Source organism: Nematolebias whitei, chromosome 7, assembly GCF_014905685.2.
Source record: "Nematolebias whitei isolate Nwh7 chromosome 7, NemWhi1, whole genome shotgun sequence".
Lineage (NCBI taxonomy): Eukaryota > Metazoa > Chordata > Actinopteri > Cyprinodontiformes > Rivulidae > Nematolebias > Nematolebias whitei.
The window spans coordinates 5,128,340-5,136,575 of NC_056504.1; positions in this window are offsets into that span (position 1 = coordinate 5,128,340).

An 8,236-nucleotide genomic window follows, 5' to 3' on the forward strand; every position below is an offset into this window, starting at 1 on the left:
AAAGTGTGTTTAGTTCAAACCATTTTCAAATGTTGAAGTGAACTACTCATTTTAAATCAACTGTGAAACAGTATTAGTGATTTTTATCCTCATTCAAAGTAGAAATCAGGTTAATGATGCATTGTCTGATTTTCTGTCTTCAATGAGCAAATTGTGAAGTTGGTCAAAGGTCAAGTTTCGGTCAACTGCAAGTTTACTGAAAAAGAAATGTCATGTTTAACTTTTTCAGGCAGATATGAGAGAGTTGACTCCACGAAGTCTGGAATCTTCATAATATCTTCTGTCTGTTCTTAAACAATCTAATCTTTTTTCCTTGACTTTTAATAACCTCTTACATCACAAAAACACACCTCTGTTTGGTCCATCGACCAATTAGAAAGTTCTCAAATGAACCGGAAGTGACCTCTTTTAAAAGGTGCAACACTTCCTAGTTCTGAGAAGTTCTGAGAGTTCTGAGGAGTTCTGAGAAGAACGCTGAGAGAACGCTGAGAGAACGCTGAGAGAATGCTGTGAGTTGGTTCCGAGAGCAGCAGAGTTCAGAATGCTGGAATGCAGAATGCTCAGGACATCTGCGACTAAGCTGAACGAGAGAAGATCAGAGGAATTATGAAATGTCTGTTCTGGGATGATCTCACGACTCCGAACGGTTCCCTACTATCCTTACGGAGACGCTGGAGGGCGTTTGAAGGCAACTCTACACCGAAGTCGGAATCATCTCTGCCAAGGTAAAGAGTCGATCTTCAACCGCAAAGTGTACCTTTGGTTAAGCTGGGCCCAGAAGGAGCGTGTTGTTCTGGTTATAACAGACAAATTCCCTCACCCATCTCTCTCAACTTAAACTTCAATTTCCATCTTTAAACTCTTCTTTTGCTAGAAATCATTCCAGATATTTTCAGAAATGTCTGTTGTGAAGCAAAGAAAACCATCGCCATATGGTCTTCTAATTGTAAACTGATTAATTAACCTGTTGTTATTTTCAATTTTGCCAAATTAATGTAAATGTTTGATGTTAAATTTTGATTCTGAAAATAAATGACCACGTTCATTTTGATGGGTCAAAGAAAATTAACGTCTCACGTTACATTTTTAATTATTCAATGCACGATATTATTCAGTCCAGAAAAATGAATGAATCCGTTTAATTTATGAATATATCACAGAATATGTTCATCTACACAGAGGTCAAAGGTTTCCTGTAGTTCTTCACCAGGTTTACTGCAGCAGGATGTTGGACCATTCCTCCACATAGATCTTCTCTAGATCAGCCAGGTTTCTGGGCTGTCGCTGAGAAACACGGATTTTGAGCTCCCTCCAAAAATTTCTATAGGGTTTAGGTCTGGAGATTGGCTGGGCCACTCCAGAACCTTGATATGCTTCTTACAAAGCCACTCCTTGGTTCTCCTGGCTGTGTGCTTCGGGTCATTGTCATGTTGGAAGACCCAGCCACGACCCATCTTCAATGTTCTAACTGAGGAAAGTAGGTTGTTCCCCAAAATCTCTCACTACATGGCCCCGGTCATCCTCTCCTTAAAACAGTGCAGTCGTCCTGTCTCTTGTGCAGAAAAACAACCCCAAAGCATGATGCTTCCACCCCCATGCTTCACAGCAGGGATGGTGTATTTGGGATGGTATTCATCATTCTTCGTCCTCCAAACACGGTGAGTGGAATTAAGACCAAAAAGTTCTATTTTGGTCTCATCTGACCACAGAACTTTCTCCCATGACTCCTCTGGATCATCCAGATGGTCCTGGTCAAACTTCAGACGGGCCTGGACGTGTGTTGATTTAAGCAGGGGAACCTTCCGTGCCATGCATGATTTTAAACTATGACGTCTTAGTTTATTACCCACAGTAACCATGGAAACAGTGGTGCCAGCTCTCTTCAGGTCATGGACCAGCTCCTCCGTGTAGTTCTGTGCTGATTCCTCACCTTTCTTAGGATCATTGATACTCCACCAGGTGAGACCTTGCATGGAGCCCCAGTCCGAGGGAGATCGACAGTCATGTTTAGCTTCTTCCATTTTCTAATAGTTGCTCCAACAGTTGATCTTTTTCAACAAGCTGCTTGGCAATTGCCCCGTAGCTCTTTCCAGCCTTATAAAGGTCTATAGTTTGTCTCTGGTGTCTTTGGACAGCTCTTTGGTCTCAGCCATGTTAGTTGGAGTCTTACTGATTGTGTGGGGTGGACAGGTGTCTTTATGCAGCTGACGACCTCAAACAGGTGCTTTTAATATAGAATAATAAGTGGAGGTGGACTAGCAGGTCTTTGAGGGCCAGAATTGTTGCTGATTGGCAGGTGTTCAAATACTTATTTGCAGCAGTAACACACAAATAAATTATAAAAAAAATCAAATATTGTGATTTCTGGATTTATTAATTTTTTAGATTATGTCTCTCACAGTGGACATGCACCTAAGATGAACATTTCAAACCCCTCCATGATTTCTAAGTGGGAGAACTCGCAAAGTCGCAGGGTGTTCAAATACTTAATTTCCTCATTGTATTTACCTGTGGGTGGATGTGCCACCAGGTGAAGTGAGTTTCACGTTGACAGCAGTAGCAGCTTCAGCCTGGCTAGCTTTCTGTGAGAGGACAAGCTGCCATCTCTTAGCTGGTGAAATGAAATTATTCCAGGTGAAGAGAGAAGGAATAGCTCAACTTTTAAAGCAGCTAGTGGTGGATCCGCGAACAAAATACTCCTGAGTGAAATGCCTGGCTGCATAAGTGCTCCCTGGCTTTATGCAGAAGTCAGACCATCATCTCTTCTGATCGCTTGGATCCACTGCCTCCTTCAATCTGGGTACGTTGTGAAAAGCATGGTAGGACAGATACGGTTGTTTTCTTGCCCTACAAGAACATCTAGGAACTGAACAAAAGCAACCGTGCCGAGGCTGAACCATTTTCGTCACTGTCTAACACTAACGCTGGCGACACTGGAGGCTGTGGAACTGCAGCAGGCAACACTGGAGGCTGTGGAGCTGCAGCAGGTGACACTGGGTCCCGTGGCTCTCCAGCAGCCATGGAAGCCTCTGTGATCGTGGAAGCTTCTGCAGTCAGGGAAGCCTCTGTGGTCATGGAGGCTTCTGCAGTCAGGGAAGCCTCTGTGGTCGTGGAGACTTCTGCAGTCAGGGAAGCCTCTGTGGTCGTGGAGGCTTCTGCAGTCAGGGAAGCCTCTGTGGTCGTGGAGGCTTCTGCAGTCAGGGAAGCCTCTGTGGTCGAGGAGGCCTCTCTGATCATGATGGGTGACGAGGCCTCTGGACAATTGAGGTACCCAGCCCTAGGTGCGGGGTTTCCTGCGGCAGGCGCGGGGACCTCGACTGCAGGCGCTGGGATCTCGGCTGCAGGCGCTGGGACCTTGGCTGCAGATGTTGGGACCTCGGCTGCAGGCACTGGGACCTCGGCTGCAGGCACTGGGACCTCGGCTGCAGACTCGGGACCTCCTACAGACTTGGGACATCCTGCAGATCCTGAGGCTTCGACAGGTCCTGGGGCCATGACAGATTCACACGGGGAGTGAGAGTCTGAAAGGTTCTGATACTCTGCTTTCAGAGTCTTTACCATAGACAAAACGTGGGAGAGGTCTGGGATCTTCAACAGTCTGGGTTTAGACGTGAGCATGTCCTCCATGATGGAATAGGCATTATGTCTGTAATGAGGGTCTGGGTTAAGGAAAGCAGCATCAAAATGTCTCTGGAGTTGCTGAAAAACAGCAGCAACATCATCAGGTTTTTTTTTCAACAGAGCCCCCTGTGGCCGTTGGAGGATCTGCAGAGATGGGAGCTTCGACAGGTACAGGATTTTCTGCAGCCCATGAGCCTGTTTGTTCCTCTGGTGAGCGGGGGCTCAGGGATCTCCCCCCCTGCAAGAGCCTCCCTGGCTCTTCTGAGAGCTTGGGGGAGGGGAAAGAACTGAAGGAGGAAGGAGCTGGATCTTGGGATTACTCATCCTCTTTGACCGTCGACTCCTCCGACGGCGGTGGCGTGGACCAGGACCAGAACTCCTCCACTGGCTTGGAGTCATCTGAGAAGGACCACAGGGTACACAACCATGGCGGAGTGGAGAAGGAAGTTGTCTCAATGCCCAGACAGCTGCCTCTGGACTGAGTCCTCCTCCTCTCTTCCTCCTCAACCAGGAGTGGTGAAGGGAGGATCTCGACCTCAGGGTTGTGGTGTCTCTGGATGGGTTCGATACAGAACCCGCTCACATGGATGACAGCTGCATGCTCCTGATTTGCCCCCTCTCTACATCGGGCAGTCCGGTCAATCCAAGTCGTCTGTCTGCTGGATTCTCTTGCGGGTCGGGGCATACTGTCAGAAGCGGTGTGTTTGTGGTCTGACCCCAGTGTGCAGACAGGACTCGGAGGTGCGAGGAATAAAATAATAAACACTTTAATGAGTACAAAACAAAAATGCTGACGAGGCAGCGTTACTCACAGAACGTAGGGAATTTCACAAGGACCAGACGAAGACACAGTAATCACAGACGATGCCACGACAACGAGTGATACAAAGACGCAGACTTATATACACAGAGTAATCAGACACAATCTCAAACACCTGGACAGGACACGTAGACATAAATGATCAGGACAGGGAAACCAAGAGGTGTAGGGATGGGAACCAAACACAAGAGGGTGCCATCCCTACACAAAGAGAACATGATGAAAAATTAAAGAGTGCTCCAAGCCCTGACTGATGCTGGACCCAAACTTAACATGCACAAATGCAGGTTCAATCAATTTTCACTCAACTACCTGGGTCACACCATTTCAAAAGAAGGTCTTCAACTGGACCAGAACAGAGTCACTGCTGTGATCCATGCTCCAGCTCTGCATGACACGTCTTCTATGAGATCTTTTCTTGGTCTTGCATTGTGGTACAGTAAGTTCATTCCAGATGTTGCAACTGTTACTGAGCTACTACGTGCAGTGCTCAGAGACTCCACGGACTTTAATTTCAAGTGGACAGTGGAAGAAGAATCTAGCTTTACTGCACTTAAAGAACTGATGATCAGTAGTCCTACATTATTCATTCAACCTTTATTTAGACAGGTTAATCCCATTGAGCCTCGAGGACTCATTTACAATAGAGATCTGAAGCTAGATTAGCTCTGTATGATCCAGATTTGCCAACTTATGTCAATACTGACGCTTCTGATTATGGATTGGGCACAGTACTGTCACAACTGCATTCAGATAAAAGTGATAGAGTTGTCGCTTTTGCATCTAGAACACTTTCTCCTGTTGAACACAAGTACTCCACAGTTGAACATGAAGCTCTTGCCTGTGTAAGGGCTGTGGAAATGTGGAGAACCTACCTCTGGGGTCGTCGCTTTGTCCTTCGTATAGATCACCTAGCACTTACAACCTTACTCACCTCCAAAGGTTCTGGATGTGCTGGACTGAGGATCGCCAGATGGTCAGCTCGACTGCTCTGCTTCATATATGACGCCACTTATCGCCCAGGACACCAAAACGTCACTGCTGATTGCCTTTCTAGGCTACTACTAACTGCTGCAAATGAGACATGACATGATTGAAGCTGTTTTTAAGGAGTCACTGTGTGCCATTTCTCTTTCATAGTTCACTTCTGCCAGTGAAACCTGCCCAGAACTGTCACTGCTGCACAATCAGATTCAAAAAGGTTGGCTCAAATGCAAATAAGGTCTGCCTGAGAACCTTACTTCATATTTTCAGGTACGACACAAGCTGTCGGTTCATGGTTCACTGATAAGAAGAGGGACTGATCGACTAGTTGTTCCTGTTTCATTACGTGCCAGAGTTGTTGATTTAGCACATGAGGGACACCGAGGCATAGTCTGTATCAAGCAGAGACTGCATGAACTGTTCTGGTGGCCACAACTAGACAAACTTGTATATTCTGTCATTGCTTCCTGTGTTAACTGCCAGTGCAGTGATAAGGTAACTATAACTGCCCCTGCTCCACTTACACCAGTTGAGTTGCCCAGCAAACCATGGGAAAAAGTTGCAATATACATTATAGGCCCATTTGAAAATGCTACATGGGACTGCTGTTTCGCTTTTGTACTTACAAATTACGACAGCAAATGGCCTGAGGTTGCATTTGCCTCTACTGTAACTACAGATGTCATCATTTGCTTTTTAGCCATTGTGTTCAGTAGGGAATGTAATCCGACATACCTTGTCTCAGATAATGGTTGTCAGTTTACTTTTCATGCTTTTACTAACTTTCTGAGAGAGAGGGAGATACAGCACTTAAGGTCCAGTGTATACTACCCCAAAGCAAATGGCTGTATACAGACATGCAAAAGAAGTCACAACTCATGGAAAAAAACTGTAAGAGTCCCTGCACAACTACAGAGCTACTCCTCATGCAACCACGGGAGCAACTCCATTTGAGCTACCGAGAAACAGAAAAATGTGCACCAAGTTAAACATATGCGGACTGCGGCCGCACCTCATCACACACGTATGTTTGCCTGGGTGCAGTGCTAAAGGACTCGCAGATGACCTGATTCTGGGTCGGAGTTTCGTAAGTAGCACAGCAGCTCCCTCACTGTGATCTATTGAAAGACAGCTCTCGATCCAAACTTTGGGGCGGCTGTGGCCGAGCGGTTAGAGCAGTCATCCTCCAATGCAAGTGTTGGGGGTTCGAATCCACCAGCAGTCACATGTCGAAGTGTCTCAGGGCAAGACACTGAACCCCTCATAGCCTCTGATGTGTGTCCCATCAGTGTATGAATGTGATCTCAAAGCACTGATTAGTTTCTTTAGAATGATTTGCTCAATTAGCTTTGTGGAGATCTAGTAGAGTACTGGATGAATGGGTAAATGAGGGCACAGATTGTAGTGTAAAGCGCTTTGAGTATCTCCATAAGATAAACGGACTGTACTTATATAGCACCTCTCTATACTCAAAGTGCTTTACACTATATAGATATATAGATAGAAAGGTGCTCTATAAGTACAGTCCATTTACATACTCCCAGTAGCTCTGAAAAGCAAAGCAACACCCATATCAAAAAGAGAGTGAAACAAAAGCAGAATAAAATAAAGGAATACACAGACAAGAAAATGTGAGCTAAAACATCAACAGTCAAAGTGGATGACACTGTTCATGTTTGCAGACCAGAGCACGTTTCCAAAGGATCTTCAAGATTTATAGAACCATGGATTGCCATGAAGAAAGTTGGACAAAACACATATTTACTAAATGACTAAAGTGGAATGCTTCAAAACTTGCACACTTCCCAAAACAAGCCTTAACTGGTTCAGAACAAAACAATGACACTGTGCTGGATACCTTTGTACTTGCTGGAAACAATAATTCTAATAATGGGACGGCTGTGGCTGAGTGGTTAGAGCAGTTGTCCTCCAATGCAAGAGTTGGGGTTTCGAATCCACCAGCAGTCACATGTCGAAGTGTCTCAGGGCAAGACAATGAACCCCTCGATGCCTCCGATGTGTGTCCCATAGGTGTATGAATGTGATAAAGCTCTGATTAGTCGCTTTAGAATTATTTGTTCAATTAGCTTTGTAGAGATCTAGTAGAGTGCTGTATGAATGGGTAAATGAGGACACAGATTGTAGTGTAAAGTGCTTTGAGTATCTCAATAAGATAGAAAGGCGTATATAAGTACAGTCCACTAATGAATCTACTGCTGCACTTAGAAGAAGTCAGAGATCTAGAAATGCACTAATATGGTTAACAGGTTTTGTAAGATAATATGAAAACAAAATGTAAATTTCTGCTGTTCAGACTGTTACAAGTGTTCTTTAAGACCAGTAAAAATGTACAACTGTTTTGCTCAAGTACAACACAAGAAAATGTTACATACTCTATAAGGAATTGCTTCAGAGAAAGGGAAAATGTTGTGTTCTGCTGTTGAAACTGAAGTAATGGTTATTGCATAGAAAGGGCACCAGAGGGTGGGCTAAGACTGCATGTTTAAAATATGCTGTACAAAGTGGGACGGATAAATGGAAAGTGAAAGTAAAGAAGGAAAACAGAAGCTGATCCACGTGTCTGCTTATTTTATCCTTAATTCAATCTTGCAACCCACAACACATTTGTTAATAAAAGAGTCATTATAACCTTAAGGGAATGGAAATGTTTTTAAAACCTCCATTTAGAACTAGTCTGAAGGAGCGCGGCATTGTAATTCATGGAATAGGATTGTGGAATGGCCTTGATATCACCATAAAAATTTCTACAACAATTTATATCTGTTGTACATTGTTGTCGTCATTCTTTGT